Genomic DNA, 16,872 nt, shown 5'->3' on the forward strand with positions numbered 1-16,872 from the left:
CTTGGTGGGAGCAGTCAGATGACTCATGTAGGGACTTGGTGGGAGCAGTCAGGTGACTCGTGTAGGGACTTGGTTGGAACAGTCAGGTGACTCGTGTAGGGACTTGGTGGGAGCAGTCAGGTGACACTGTTAGGGACTTGTAGGGAGCAGTCAGGTGACACTGTTAGGGACTTGGTGGGAGAAGTCAGGTGACATTGTAGGGACTTGGTGGGAGCAGTCAGGTGACTTGTGTAGGGACATGGTGGGAGCAGTCAGGTGACACTAATAGGGACTTGGTGGGAGCAGTCAGGTGACACTGCTAGGGACTTGGTGGGAGCAGTCAGGTGACACTGTTAGAGACTTGGTGGGAGCAGTCAGGTGACTTGTGTAGGGACTTGGTGGGAGCAGTCAGGTGACGCGTGAAGGGACTTGGTGGGAGCAGTTAGGTGACACTGTTAGGGACTTGGTGGGTCAGTCAGGTGACTCATGTAGGGACTTGGTGGGAGCAGTCAGGTGACTCGTGTAAGGACTTGGTGGGAGCAGTCGGGTGACATGGGTAGGGACTGGGTGGGAGCAGTCAGGGACAGGTGTAGGGACTTGGTGGGAACAGTCAGCTGACATGGGTAGGGACTTGGTGGGAGCAGTCAGGTGACACGGGTAGGCTGTAAGCTTTGAGCCTATTCAGCCTTACTTGGTATAATCTATGAAAAGTGAGACATCCACCCCTCCCCCACATAACACATCCTTGTGATCATAATTAATGCCGCAACTGTGATCAGGTGACCTCAGACACACACACTGGACCATAACAATAATCCAATCACTGGAGCATCTCCTCTGCCCATCTCTGAGTAGATACAGCTCCCCTAAATCAAATAATTCGTCTGTGTCTTCTGCTACCCATCCTGTGAGTTCACTGCACTATACATACATTTCCTCCTTTCACACTGATCTGTGGATCACACCCCATGATGAGAAATATCCAGTCAAAACTCAGAAAAGGCACCACATGACTTCAGCATGCCCAATCATGCTGAGGTGTGGAGCAGCCAATCCTGGGAGAGCTGTAGAAGTAAGGAGGGGGGATATAAAGTATACAGAATGCCTCTCTCTGGCTCTTGCATGAGATAAGGAAATCACCTGTCTGTCACAGCAAAGGGGAAGATCTGACTCCTATTTCTCCATGTGTCAGTTTTTATCTTACTGAAAAAAGATGAGGATTGCTCAGAGTTGGATTAACCCTTCATGACAAGACTGGGCACAGATGAAATTAAATCCTATACTCTACAAGGTACAAATCTTAATTACATTTTTTGGGGGGGTTTACATCCACTTTAAGCTCAGTGTATCATCTGAGGCAGTTCACTTCACTGGGTATATGTGAGGGTTTACATCCACTTTAAGTGGGCTTGAGTTTAAAACATTTTTTTATAAACATACATATATTCAAAAAATAAGCATATCCATGTTCATGGTTCTATCAAAAGAAAAAGTATATATCATTTGTTTTAATTTAACAAGCTGTGACCCAAACAATGTCTACGAATTATTTTGACATATATGTTTTTTATATTCTATTTAACGTCATTCATTGGGCAGATAATTTTATGCTACAGAACAGCATGGCCAAAGTAAAATTAAAGGAATAGCTTAAAACTAATAACGTCATTGTACAGGAGGTTTAGCTCTACCGGACATTAAACGATACTATTTGGCAGCAATTCTATCTAGGATCTCAGATTGGAGATACCACAAGGGCTCGAAGCTTTGGGTGTCTCTGGAGATAGCAATTAGTGGTACTGACCTCTACCCATTAATCTGGATTCCGAGGAAATTTAGATCCCTATCTCCTACTACGTCTCCACTCACTCGCTCTACCTTAATATGTTGGGACTTGCTATGCAAAACTCATAAGTGGCAATACAACTCCCCTCTTATGCCTCTGACTGGTCACAATTATTTCCCACCGGGGAATATTGATCCCAGACTCCACTCTTGGAACCTCGGGAACGCTATTTTATTACACCAGGTCATTAAGGACTCGAATATTGTGCCACTATCTACGCTCACCTCAACACCGACTACGTCGCTAATGGATCAGTGGAGATATCTTCAATAATCAGACGTTATTCAGGCCCTCCCAAAACCCTTGCGCAATACATCCAGCTTAACACCGATTGAATCAGCGTTTGTGGACGACCCCCCGGTGGAGAGACCTCTCTCTTATTTTTACCAAGCATTAGGATCACTTACGTCCGCTAGTTGTCCCAATTTCCTTCATAACTGGGAGAAAGATTTACACAGGAACCTGACGGACTATCAGAAGTCATCTATCCTCTTACTTTCTCATTCATCCTCTATATCCTCTAAAACTGCAGAGGTCAATTACAAACTATTGACTAGGTGTCATTACACGCCTGCGATTCTCCACAAACTCTTCCCTCAAAAGTCACCGCTATGCTGGCGGGGCTGCGGAGAAGTAGCATCGCATGCTCATGTTTGGTGGTTTTGTCCATTTATCAGGCCTTTTTGGCTTAGTATCCTATATTGGATTAAGGAGATTCAGGGTTCTGAGGTTCCCAATGACCCCTGGTATGTACTATTACATTGTACGGATGAGTCAACAGGATCATATAAAAAATCTATCACACCACATTTATTAAACGCTGCTAAAGCTCTCATACCTCGGTTTTGCAAAACTCCCAGGATACCTTCCTTACGCCAATGGCTGAGTGAGGTGGATCATTTATACTTTATGGAAGATTTAACTTACTCCATCAAAAATAAATGTGAATTGGGGAAGAAGATATGGTCCTGTTGGTTCGCCTTTAAATACACTGCAGCTTATGCTGAAATTATGGCTTCAAACCCGTAACCTGTTTATGATAAGACTTAGCTTTGTTTAATTCCACCAGAGGCAGACAACCTTCCCTTCCCACCCCCTCCTACCTCTACCCACTGCTTTTTCTACTTTTCTTTCTTTTTTTCTTTGTACACGTTTCTTTGTTAGTGTCCTTCTTTTTTTTTTTCTTTTCTCTCTTGTTCATACCAAAAATGCGACAGGATTTGGTGTTCTCAATCAGGGTTATTACTTTATTATGGACATATGTTTTGTGATGAGTCATTCGTTATACTTAGATGACCCTTCCTCTGGACTTTAATTTCATTAGTGTTTACAGTTTATGTATACATTATGGCTGGATGATGTACTGTACCGAACAACCTGTTTTCAATAAAAATACATTAAACAAAAAAAAAACTAATACTGTCATTTAGGCCTGGTGGTACAGTAGCTTTTAGACTATGGATCCATTTGGTTTTACGTTGCAGGACTCGTTTATTGAAGTCCCCACCTCTTTCCTCTTTGTAAACTCGATCAAAAGCCATAAACTGCATAACTGACACATCAAAGTTGTGAACAAGTCCCACATGTCTACCAATGGGAGACACCATTTTCCCAATTTGAGATATTGCAATGCATTCTCAAAAAATTACAGTGGCTGCAGATTGAAAAGGAAAGGAAATTTATAATAACATTCAATTACAATATGATTAGTGTCTCAATTATATGTGCTATATTATTTTTGCTTTATTTGCTATTTTTTTTCCCAATGAAAGTGGAGTTACCCTTTTAATCTGAAGGGTTTTTGCCTCAGAGTATTGACCCGGAAAGTATTATGTATAGTGCTGACTATATTCATTTTTCTTTTAGCAGGTAGGCTTTTATATTCAAGTGACACTGATGACAGGGTCACTTTAACCACCTACCCACTGGGCACTTAAACCCCCTTCCTAACCAGACCAATTTTCAGCTTTCGTTGTTCTTACATTTTGAATGACAATTACTCAGTCATGCAACTCTGTACCCATATGAAAAGTTTGTCCTTTTTTCACACAAATAGAGCTTTATTTTGGTGGTATTTGATCACCTCTGGGTGGTTGTTTTTTTTTGCACTATAAATGAAAAAATACCAAAAATTTCTGTAAAAAATTATATATTTTTAGTTTCTGCTTATAAAATTTAGCAAATTTGTAATTTTTCTTCATAAATTTTGGCCAAAATTTATACTGCTACATATCTTTGGTAAAAATAACCCAAATAAGTGTATATTATTTGGTCTGTGTGAAAGTTATAGAGTCTACAATCTAGGGTGCCAATCCTTGAAAATTGATCACACCTGATGCACCGATGGCCTATCTCATTTCTTGAGACCCTAACAAGCCAGGAAAGTACAAATACCCCCCAAATTATCCCTTTTTGGAAAGTAGACATTCCAAGGTATTTAGTAAGAGGCATGGTGAGTTTTTTGAAGTTGTAATTTTTTCCCCACAATTCTTTGCAAAATGAAGATTTTTTTTTCCCAAAATTGTCATATTAACAGGTTTTCTCACACACAGCATATGCATACCACAAATTATACCCCAAAGCACATTCTACTATTCCTCACTGTATGGCGATACCACATGTGTGAGACTTTTACACAGCCTGGCTACATACAGAGGCCCAACATGCAGGGAGCACTGTCAGGCATTCTAGAGACATAAATTACACATATAATTTCTTGACTACCTCTTACGCTTTTGAAGGCCCTGGAGTACCAGGACAATGGAAACGCCCAAAAAATGACCCCATTTTGGAAAGCAAACACCATAACGTGAAGTTTATGAGGCATAATGAGTCCTTTGAACATTTGGAAAATGTGGAAAAACAATGAAAACATTTTTTTTTTTTTTTACTCACAAAGTTGTCCATTTATACAATATTTCTAACACATAGCGTGTACATAGCCAAAATTACACCCCAAAATATATTCTGCTACTCCTCCTGAGTATACCGATATGACATGTGTGAGAGTTTTACACAGCCTGGCCAAATACAGAGGCCCAACCTGCAGGGAGCACCATCAGGTATTCTAGGGGCATAAATTTCAAATCTAATTTGACTATCTATTACACTTTTGTGGGGCACTGTAGTGGCATGGCTGTGGCACAGATGAGAACTGATGTGGCATGGATGAGTCATGGATGGGGATGGATGAGCTGTGGATGGGGATGGCTGAGTATGGATGGGGATGGCTGAGTATGGATGGGATGGCTGACACTATGTCTCTTAGAGAGCTTTCAACTAGGCCGCTTAGGTCATCAGCGTTATCTAGATGCAGTGGCGTGTCAGCGGTTGTGAGAGCCGGGGACACTATAGGAGAGGGTACTCTGTGTGGCAAGGGGGGAAAGTCCTCCTCCGCTGCAGAGGTAGATGCAGGAGCGCCCTTCTTACTTGAGGGTGTAGCGCCCGCCGTGCTGACTCGAGGTGGCGCCATCTTGCTGGAATCTGCTGTTGCCGCAGAAAGTAGTGGGAGATTTCGGGTCCCCTCCGTTCCTCAGTGACCGGTGGGCGCCTGCGGCCTCCTGGCATGAATGGATGGCTTAGCTGATCGGTGCTACGGGTGATTCACGGCCCGTTTCAGTGCAGAGCTCCCGACGACGCGTTCTTACGTTTCCATAGCTAGGTCACGTCTCCCTCCTGTAATAAATTTTGTGCTGAAGTTTCTGTGCCTCATGCAGGCGTTGGGGGGCCTACGCCAAGCAGTAGTGAGCAAGCGAGTGTTGGAGCCTGTCTGCAGGGTCAGGGGTAATCAAGCAGTAAGTGTGGTACAGTGTGTGACCCTTTTTGATGAGTTATAGTATTGGAGAGGACACAGGAAGGGTACAGGCTTTGCAAACTGCGGTTATGTCACCCCCAGCAACAGTACCTTGTTGTAGAATCTGCAGACTGTTCTTTAGGATATAGGCTGGGAGGGAGAGGGGGGAACGGCTCAGCGATTTCACAATGACCTTTTGCTGTTTGTTCCCTCTTGTGCAGATCCCAGGACGAGTGGCAGCTCTCTCCCCCAAGCCTCTGCACCCCAGGACAGTGTTAGTAGGACCCTGACCTCCAAGATGGCTGCCGCTGCATGGAGCCCATCGAGGGCCTTTATGGAGTTTTCTGTATCCCCCTCTCATGTCCTCCGGGTCCCGCTGCCGCTTTCAGGTAGGTGGCTCTAATGTTAAGCCTGCGGTGACCCCCTCTCCGCTGATTGCGGTACCCGAGGCCGGGGATGGCGGGGGCTCCACAGGCCGCAGGATGGCGGATCGCGGCCGGGTTGTGGTGCCGACCGGGGGTCTTTACAGTGCGGTCGCTGGATGCCTGTCTCCTCCGGTGCTCGCCTCCTTTCACCTCCAGCCGCGACCGATGCGCGAAGCGCTGGGGTCCCCCCGCCGCCGAACGCGGCACTCCAGGCCGGGGATCGTGAGGCCGCAGTAGGCCGCAAGATGGTGGAATGCCTTCCAGGGGTGATGCTGGCCTGTTACCTCACTCTCGGGCGGCTGTCCTTTACAATAGCCTCCTCCCCTGTTGAGGATGGTTCCCTGCCACACTTGGGAAGCCTTGTGATTTTACAAAAAGTGGTTTTAAGGGCAGGATGGCTGTGGATAGAGCCAGGACCGGCGGAGCTTCTCTGAAACACGTCCTGCTCCTTGCTGCATCCGGACACGCCCCCCTGTTTATCAATTTTCAGTAAAAATACACTACTACGAAGTTAAAATTAAGTTCTCGCTAAAGGTGCTAAAGATACTAAATGAACATTCTGCACACAGCTATATACCCTTCTAGCAAACTTTACATAAAAATAGGGATTTTTAGTTCACATGCATTGCAATGCATGTTTAAGCTGGCCAACTGCGTCAAAGTAATCCCTCTCTGGCCAGGCCCTACACTACACTATACTAATCTACACTACACTACATTACACTAATTTACTCTACACTAATCTGTTCCACCCTGCCCTAATCCTCTCCACCCTGCCATAATTCACTCCACCCCTGCCCTATAATCCAGCCTTAATCCACTCCACCCTGCCCTATAACCCAGCCCTAATCCACCCACCATGCCCTAAAACACAGCCGTAGTCCGCTCCACCTTGCCGTAGTCCAAATCCACCCAGCCTTAATCCACTCCACCCTACCCTATAAGCCAGCCCTAATCCACCATGCCCTATAACCCAGCCGTAGTCTGCTCCGCCCTGCTGTAGTCTGCTCCACCCTGCCCTGTAACCCAGCCCAAATCCACCCTGCCTTAATCCCCTCCACCCTGCCCTATAACCCTGCCCTAATCCACCCTGCCCTAATCCCCTCCACCCAGCCCAAATCCACTGTGCCTTAATCCCCTCCACCCTGCCCTGTAACCCAGCCCTAATCCTCTCCACCCTGCCGTAACTCACTCCACCCTGCCCTATAACCCAGCCCTAATTCACTCCACCCTGTCCTATAACCATGCCATAGTCTGCTCCACCCTGCCGTAGTCTGCTCCACCCTGCTGTAGTCTGCTCCACCCTGCCGTAGTCCACGCCACCCTGCCTTAATCCCCTCCACCCTGCCCTATAACCCTGCCCTAATTCACCCTGCCCTAATCCCCTCCACCCAGCCCAAATCCACCCAGCCTTAATCCACTCCACCCTACCCTATAGCCCAGCCCTAATCCACTCCACCATGCCCTATAACCCATCCGTAGTCTGCTCCACCGTGCCATAGTCCGCTCCACCCTGCCCTGTAACCCAGCCCTAATCCACTACACCCTGCCCTATAATCCTGCCGTAGTCTGCTTCACCCTGCCGTAGTCTGCTCCACCCTGCCGTAGTCTGCTACACCCTGCCTTAATCCCTCCACCCTGCCCTATAACCCTGCCCTAATCCACCCTGCCCTAATCCCCTCCACCCAGCCCAAAGATGAAGGGCGGTTCTAGCAACCAATCACCTGCTAGATCACTTGAAAAGTTAACTCCGTCAGTGCCTGCCCCTGCCCTCCATCCAAAGATGCTGTGTCTTCCGCTGTTTAGAGCTGAGTGGGGCTGCGCTGTAAATGGGGGTATAGAGCTGAGGGGGGCTGCACTGTGAATGGGGGACAGAGCTGTGGGGTCATCTGTAATGTGAATTGGGAGGAGGGCAGACTTGTGGGGGGCAAAGCTGAGGAGGGCTTCCCAGTGAATGGGAGGAGCAGAGCTGAGGGGGCCAGTAATGTGGAATAGGGGAGGGGAGCAGAGCTTAGAAGGGCTGCATTGTGAAGGGGTAGGGGGGAGTGATGTGATGGGGACAGAGGACACCCCTGTCAAGGGAAAACTGTGGTGCAAAAACAAGATTGTGATTTCTAAAGAGGGGGCTGTGATGCGAATAATCTTAGTTATCGCACAAACAGGCGATTCACTCGGACCTTAGGTGGAATTTTTTTTATGGATTGGACCTCTGTGAATTTTAATTCAATACCCCTGGTGTACACTATACTATAATCCGCTCTACCCTGCCCTAATCTGCTCCACCCTACCCTAATCCGCACGTTGTAACAAATATACACTTTTATAACGCTAAATCAATATACATTTTTATAGAGAGAAGTAAATATAAATTTTTATAGAGATAAGCAAATATAAATTTTTATTTTTTGCTATATAATATATACACTATACTATAATCGTCTCTACTCCTCTGTGCCCCTCCGGGTCATGCGCCATCTGCCTAGTGCCCCTCCGGGCCAGGCTCCATCCGCCTAGTGCCCCTCGGGACTGCGCTCCATCCGCCTAGTGCCCCTCTGGGCCGCGCTACATCTGCCTAGTGCCCCTCTGGGCCACACTTCATCCACCTAGTGCCCCTCTGGGCCATGTTCCATCCACCTATTTCCCCCCTGGGCCGCACTTCATCCGCATTGTGCCTCTACGGGCCTGGCTCCATCCGCCTAGTGCTTCTATGAGTCTGACTCAATTCGCCTAGTGCCCTACCAGTCCTGGCTCCATCTGCCTAGTGCCTCTACGGGCCTGGCTCTATCTGCCTAGTGCCTCTACGGGCCTGGCTCCATCCTCCTAGTGCTTCCACAGGCCTGGCTTGATCCACCTAGTGCCTCTACGGGCCTGGCTCCATCCACCTAGTGCCTTTACGGGCCTGGCTCCATCCGCCTAGTGCTTCTACGGGCCTGGCTCCATCCACCTAGTGCCACTACGGGCCTGGCTCCATCCGCCTAGTGCCCCGCCGGGCCTGGATCCATTTGCCTCGTGCCTCTATGGGCTTGGCTCTGTAGACCTAATGCCCAGCTGGGCCTGCCTCCATCCGTTTAGTGCCTCTATGTGCTTCGTGCCTATAAGGGCCTGGCTCCATACGCATACTGCCCTGCCGGGCCTGGCTCCATTTGCCTAGTGCCGAGTCTGGCTACATCCTTCTAGTGCCTCTATGGGCCTGGCTCCATCAGCCTAGTGCCTTTGCATGCCTGGCTCTATCAGCCTAATGCCTCTATGGGCCTGGCTCCATCCGCCTAGTGCCTCTATGGGCCTGGCTCCATCCACCTAGTGCCTCTACAGGCCTTGCTCCATCCGCCTAGTGCCTCTATGGGCCTTGCTCCATCCGGCTAGTGCCTCTACGGGCCTGGCTCCATCCGCCTAGTGCCTCTTTGGGCCTTGCTCCATCTGCCTACTGCCTCTATGGGCCTTGCTTAATCCGCATACTGCCCTGCCGGGCGTGGCTCCATTTGCCTAGTGCCGAGTCTGGCTACATCCGTCTAGTGTCTCTACGGGCCTGGCTCCATCTGCCTAGTGCCTTTGCATGCCTGGCTCCATCCGCCTCTATGGGCTTGGCTCTGTAGACCTAATGCACAGCTGGGCCTGCCTCCATCCGTTTAGTGCCTCTACGTGCTTCGTGCCTATAAGGGCCTGGCTCCATCCGCATACTGCCCTGCCGGGCCTGGCTCCATTTGCCTAGTGCCGAGTCTGGCTACATCCGTCTAGTGCCTCTACGGGCCTGGCTCCATCCGCCTAGTGCATTTGCATGCCTGGCTCTATCAGCCTAATGCCTCTACGGGCCTGGCTCCACCTGCCTAGTGCATCTACGGGCCTGGCTCCATCTGCCTAGTGCCTCTACGGGCCTGGCTCCATCTGCCTAGTGCCTCTATAGGCCTGGCTCCATCCGCCTAGTGCCTCTACGGGCCTGGCTCCATCCGCCTAGTGCCTCTACGGGCCTTGCTCCATCCGCCTAGTGCCTCTACGGGCCTGGCTCCATCCGCCTAGTGCCTCTTGGGGCCTTGCTCCATCTGCCTAGTGCCTCTACGGGCCTTGCTTCATCCATATATTGCACTGCCGAGCCTGGCTCCATTTGCCTAGTGCCGAGTCTGGCTCCATCCGTCGAGTGCCTCTACGGGCCTGGCTCCATCTGCCTAGTGCCTTTGCATGCCTGGCTCCATCCGCCTAGTGCCTCTACGGGCCTGGCTCCATCTGCCTAGTGCCTCTATGGGCCTGGCTCCATCTGCCTAGTGCCCCGCCGGGCCTGCCTCCATCCACCTAGTGCCTCTACGGGCCTGGCTCCATCCGCCTAGTGTCTCTACGGGCCTGGCTCCATCTGCCTAGTGCCTCTACAGGCCTGGCTCCATCCACCTAGTGCCTCTACAGGCCTGGCTCCATCCTCCTAGTGCCTCCACGGGCCTGGCTCCATCCGCCTAGTGCCTTTGCATGCCTGGCTCCATCCACCTAGTGCCTCTACGGGCCTGGCTCCATCCACCTAGTGCCTCTACGGGCCTGGCTCCATCCCCCTAGTGCCTCTACGGGCCTGGCTCCATCCGCCTAGTGCCTCTACAGGTCTGGCTCCATCTGCCTAGTGCCTCTACGGGCCTGGCTTCATCCGCCTAGTGCCTCTACGGCCTGGTTCCATCCGCCTAGTGCCCCGCCGGGCCTGCCTCCATCCACCTAGTGCCTCTACGGGCCTGGCTCCATCTGCCTAGTGCCTCTGCGGGCCTGGCTCCATCTGCCTAGTGCCTCTATGGGCCTTGCTCCATCCGCCTAGTGCCTCTACGGGCCTTGCTCCATCCGCCTAGTGCCTCTACGGGCCTGGCTCCATCTGCCTAATGCCTCTTTGGGCCTTGCTCCATCTGCCTAGTGCCTCTACGGGCCTTGCTTCATCCACATATTGCCCTACCGGGCCTGGCTCCATTTGCCTAGTGCCGAGTCTGGCTACATCCGTCTAGTGCCTCTACGGGCCTGGCTCCATCTGCCTAGTGCCTTTGCATGTCTGGCTCCATCCGCCTAGTGCCTTTACGGGCCTGGCTCCATCCGATTAGTGCCTCTACGGGTCTGGCTCCATCCGTCTAGTGCCTCTACGGGCCTGGCTGCATCTGCCTAGTGCCTCTACGGGCCTGGCTCCATCTGCCTAGCGCCTCTACAGGCCTGGCTCCATCTGCCTAGTGCCTCTACAGGCCTGGCTTCATCTGCCTAGTGCCTCTACGGGCCTGGATCCATCTGCCTAGGGCTTCTACGGGCCTGGCTCCATCCTCCTAGTGCCTCCACAGGCCTGGCTCCATACTCCTAGTGCCTCCACAGGCCTGGCTCCATCCACCTAGTACCTCTATGGACCTGGCTCCATCCACCTAGTGCCTCTACGGGCCTGGCTCCATCCTTCTAGTGCCTTTACAGGCCTGGCTCCATCCGCCTAGTGCCTCTACGGGCCTGGCTCCATCTGTCTATTGCCCCTATGGGCCTGGCTCCATCTGCCTAGTGCCTTTGCGTGCCTGGCTCCATCCGCCTAGTGCCTCTACGGGTCTGGCTCCATCCACTTAGTGCCTCTACGGGCCTGGCTCCATCCGCCTAGTGCCTCTACGGGCCTGGCTCCATCTGCCCAGCGCCTCTACGGGCCTGGCTCCATCTGCCTAGCGCCTCCACGGGCCTGGCTCCATCTGCCTAGTGCCTCTACGGACCTGGCTTCATCCGCCTAGTGCCTCTACGGGCCTGGATCCATCTGCCTAGGGCCTCTACGGGCCTGGCTCCATCCTCCTAGTGCCGCCACAGGCCTGGCTCCATCCACCTAGTGCCTCTATGGACCTGGCTCCATCCACCTAGTGCCTCTACGGGCCAGGTTCCATCCTCATAGTGCCTTTACAGGCCTGGCTCCATCCGCCTTGTGCCTCTACGGGCCTGGCTCCATCCACCTAGTGCCTCTACGGGCATGGCTCCATCCACCTAGTGCCTCTACGGGCCTGGCTCCATCCACCTAGTGCCTCTACGGGCCTGGCTCTATCTGCCTAGTGCCTCTATGGGCCTGGCTCCATCCTCCTAGTGCCTCCACAGGCCTGGCTCCATCCACCTTGTGCCTCTATGGGCCTGGCTCCATTCACCTAGTGCCTCTACGGACCTGGCTCCATCCACCCAGTGCCCCCCTGGGCCTGCCTCCATCCACCTAGTGCCTCTACGGACCTGGCTCCATCTGCCTAGTGCCTTTACGGGCCTGGCTCCATCCTCCTAGTGCCTCCACGGGCCTGGCTCCATCCGCCTAGTGCCTTTGCACGCCTGGCTCCATCCGCCTAGTGCCTCTACGGGCCTGGCTCCATCCGCCTAGTGCCTCAACTGGCCTGGCTCCATCCGCCTAGTGCCTCTACGGGCCTTGCTCCATCCGCCTAGTGCCTCTACGGGCCTTGCTCCATCCGTCTAGTGCCTCTACGGGCCTGGCTCCATCCGCCTAGTGCCTCTACGGGCCTGGCTCCATCCACCTAGTGCCTCTACGGGCCTGGCTCCATCCTCCTAGTGCCTGCACAGACCTGGCTCCATCCACCTAGTGCCTCTACGGGCCTGGCTCCATCCACATAGTGCCTCTACGAGTCTGGCTCCATCTGCCTAGTGCCTCAGTGGGCCTGGCTCTATCTGCCTAGTGCCTTTACGGGCCTGGCTCCATCCTGCTAGTGCCTCCACGGGCCTGGCTCCATCCACCTAGTGCCTCTACGGGCCTGGCTCCATCCACCTAGTGCCTCTATGGGCCTGGCTCCATCCTCCTAGTGCCTCTATGGGCCTGGCTCCATCCACCTAGTGCCTCTACGGGCCTGGCTCCATCCATGTAGTGCCTCTACAGGCCTGGTTCCATCCTCCCAGTGCCTCTACGGGCCTGGCTCCATCCACCTAGTGCCTCTACGGGCCTGGTTCCATCCGCCTAGTGCCCCGCCAGGCCTGCCTCCATCCACCTAGTGCCTCTACGGGCCTGGCTCCATCTGCCTAGTGCCTCTACGGGCCTGGCTCTATCTGCATAGTGCCTCTACGGGCCTGGCTTCATCCTCCTAGTGCCTCCACAGACCTGGCTCCATCCACCTAGTGCCTCTACGGGCCTGGATCCATCCACCTAGTGCCTCTACGGGCCTGACTCCATCCTCCTAGTGCCTCTACGGGCCTGGCTCCATCCACCTAGTGCCTCTATGGGCCTGGCTCCATCCGCCTAGTGCCCCACCGGGCCTGCCTCCATCCACCTGGTGCCTCTATGGGCCTGGCTCCATCTGCCTAGTGCCTCTACGGGCCTGGCTCTATCTGTGTAGTGCCTCTACGGGCCTGGCTCCATCCGCCTTGTGCCTCTACAGGCCTGGCTTCATCCGCCTAGTGCCTCTACCAACCTGGCTCCATCCGCCTAGTGCCTTTACGGGCCTGGCTCCATCCGCTTAGTGCCTCTACGGGCCTGGCTCCATCCGCCTAGTGCCCCGTCGGGCCTGCCTCCATCCACCTAGTGCCTCTACGGGCCTTGCTCCATCTGCCTAGTGCCTCTACGGGCCTGGCTCTATCTGCGTAGTGCCTCTACGGGCCTGGCTCCATCCTCCTAGTGCCTCCACAGACCTGGCTCCATCCACCTAGTGCCTCTACGGGCCTAGCTCCATCCACATAGTGCCTCAATGGGCCTGGCTTCATCCGCCTAGTGCCTCTACGGGCCTGGCTCCATCTGCCTAGTGCCTCTATGGGCCTGGCTCCATCTGCCTAGTGCCTCTACGGGCCTGGCTTCATCCGCCTAGTGCCTCTACGGGCCTGGCTCCATCTGCCTAGTGCCTCTACGGACCTGGCTCCATCTGCCTAGTGCCTCTACGGGCCTGGCTTCATCCTCCTAGTGCCTCTACAGGCCTGGCTCCATCCACCTAGTGCCTCTACAAGCCTGGCTCCATTCATGTAGTGCCTCTATGGGCCTAGCTCCATCCTCCTAGTGCCTCTACGGGCCTGGCTCCATCCACCTAGTGCCACCACGGGCCTGGCTCCATCCACCTAGTGCCTCTACGGGCCTGGCTCCATCCTCCTAGTGCCTCTACGGGCCTGGCTCCATCCACCTAGTGCCTCTACGGGCCTGGCTCCATCCACGTAGTGCCTCTACGGGCCTGGCTCCATCCTCCTAGTGCCTCTACGGGCCTGGCTCCATCCACCTAGTGCCTCTACGGGCCTGGTTCCATCCGCCTAGTGCCCCGCCGGGCCTGCCTCCATCCACCTAGTGCCTCTACGGCCTGGCTCCATCTGCCTAGTGCCTCTACGGGCCTGGCACTATCTGCGTAGTGCCTCTACGGGCCTGGCTTCATCCTCCTAGTGCCTCCACAGACCTTGCTCCATCCACCTAGTGCCTCTATGGGCCTGGCTACATCCACCTAGTGCCTCTACGGGCCTGACTCCATCCTCCTAGTGCCTCTACGGGCCTGACTCCATCCTCCTAGTGCCTCTACGGGCCTGGCTCCATCCACCTAGTGCCTCTACGGGCATGGCTCCATCCGCCTAGTGCCCCACCGGGCCTGCCTCCATCCACCTGGTGCCTCTATGGGCCTGGCTCCATCTGCCTAGTGCCTCTACGGGCCTGGCTCTATCTGCGTAGTGCCTCTACGGGCCTGGCTCCATCCTCCTAGTGCCTCCACAGACCTGGCTCCATCCACCTAGTGCCTCTACGGGCCTGGCTCCATCCACATAGTGCCTCTACGGGCCTGGCTCCATCCGCCTTGTGCCTCTACAGGCCTGGCTTCATCCGCCTTGTGTCTCTACCATCCTGGCTCCATCCGCCTAGTGCCTTTATTGGCCTGGCTCCATCCGCTTAGTGCCTCTATGGGCCTGGCTCCATCCGCCTAGTGCCCCGTCGGGCCTGCCTCCATCCACCTAGTGCCTCTACGGGCCTGGCTCCATCTGCCTAGTGCCTCTACGGGTCTGGCTCTATCTGCGTAGTGCCTCTACGGGCCTGGCTCCATCCTCCTAGTGCCTCCACAGACCTGGCTCCATCCACCTAGTGCCTCTACGGGCCTGGCTCCATCCACATAGTGCCTCTACGGGCCTGGCTCCATCCGCCTAGTGCCTCTACAGGCCTAGCTCCATCTGCCTAGTGCCTCTACGGGCCTGGCTCCATCCGCCTAGTGCCTCTACGGGCCTGGCTCCATCTGCCTAGTGCCTCTACGGGCCTGGCTCCATCCTCCTAGTGCCTCTACAGGCCTGGCTCCATCCACCTCGTGCCTCTACAAGCCTGGCTCCATCCATGTAGTGCCTCTACGGGCCTGGCTCCATCCTCCTAGTGCCTCTACGGGCCTGGCTCCATCCACCTAGTGCCTCTACGGGCCTGGTTCCATCTGCCTAGTGCCCCGCCGGGCCTGCCTCCATCCACCTAGTGCCTCTACGGGCCTGGCTCCATCTGCCTGGTGCCTCTATGGGCCTGGCTCCATCCGCCTAGTGCCTCTTTGGGCCTTGCTCCATCTGCCTAGTGCCTCTACGGGCCTTGCTTCATCCGCATACTGCCCTGCCGGGCCTGGCTCCATTTGCCTAGTGCCGAGTCTGGCTACATCCGTCTAGTGCCTCTACGGGCCTGGCTCCATCTGCCTAGTGCATTTGCATGCCTGGCTCCATCCACCTCTATGGGCTTGGCTCTGTAGACCTAATGCCCAGCTGGGCCTGCCTCCATCCGTTTAGTGCCTCTACGTGCTTCGTGCCTATAAGGGCCTGGCTCCATCCGCATACTGCCTTGCCGGGCCTGGCTCCATTTGCCTAGTGCCTCTTTGGGCCTTGCTCCATCTGCCTAGTGCCTCTACGGGCCTTGCTTCATCCACATATTGCCCTGCCGGGCCTGGCTCCATTTGCCTAGTGCCGAGTCTGGCTACATTCGTCTAGTGCCTCTACGGGCCTGGCTCCATCCACATAGTGCCTCTACGGGCCTGGCTCCATCCACCTAGTGCCTCTACAGGCCTGGCTCCATCCACCTAGTGCCTCTACGGGCCTGGCTCCATCCGCCTAGTGCCTCTACGGGCCTGGCTCCATCCGCCTAGTGCCTTTGTATGCCTGGCTCTATCAGCCTAATGCCTCTACGGCCCTGGCTTCACCTGCCTAGTGCCTCTACAGGCCTGGCTCCATCTGCCTAGTGCCTCTACGGGCCTGGCTCCATCTGCCTAGTGCCTCTACGGGCCTGGCTCCATCCGCCTAGTGCCTCTATGGGCCTGGCTCCATCTGCCTAGTGCCTCTACGGGCCTGGCTACATCTGCCTAGTGCCTCTACGGGCCTGGCTCTATCTGCGTAGTGCCTCTATGGGCCTGGCTTCATCCTCCTAGTGCCTCCACAGTCCTGGCTCCATCCACCTAGTGCCTCTACGGGCCTGGCTCCATCCACCTAGTGCCTCTACGGGCCTGGCTCCATCCACCTAGTGCCTCTACGGGCCTGGCTCCATCCTCCTAGTGCCTCTACAGGCCTGGCTCCATCCGCCTAGTGCCTCTACGGGCCTGGCTCCATCCGCCTAGTGCCTTTATGGGCCTGGCTCCATCTGCCTAGTGCCTCTACGGGCCTGGGTCCATCCATGTAGTGCCTCTACGGGCCTGGCTCCATCCTCCTAGTGCCTCTATGGGCCTGACTCCATCCACCTAGTGCCTTTATGGGCCTGGCTCCATCCACCTAGTGCCCCGCCGGGCCTGCCTCCATCCACCTAGTGCCTCTACGGGCCTGGCTTCTTCTGCCTAGTGCCTCTACGGGCCTGGCACTATCTGCGTAGTGCCTCTACGGGCCATGGCTCTATCCTCCTAGTGCCTCCACAGACCTGGCTCCATCCACCTAGTGCCTCTACGGGCCTGGCTCCATCCACATAGTGCCTC

The sequence above is a fragment of the Aquarana catesbeiana genome, linkage group LG04, assembly GCF_042186555.1.
Source record: "Aquarana catesbeiana isolate 2022-GZ linkage group LG04, ASM4218655v1, whole genome shotgun sequence".
Classification (NCBI taxonomy): Eukaryota; Metazoa; Chordata; class Amphibia; order Anura; family Ranidae; genus Aquarana; species Aquarana catesbeiana.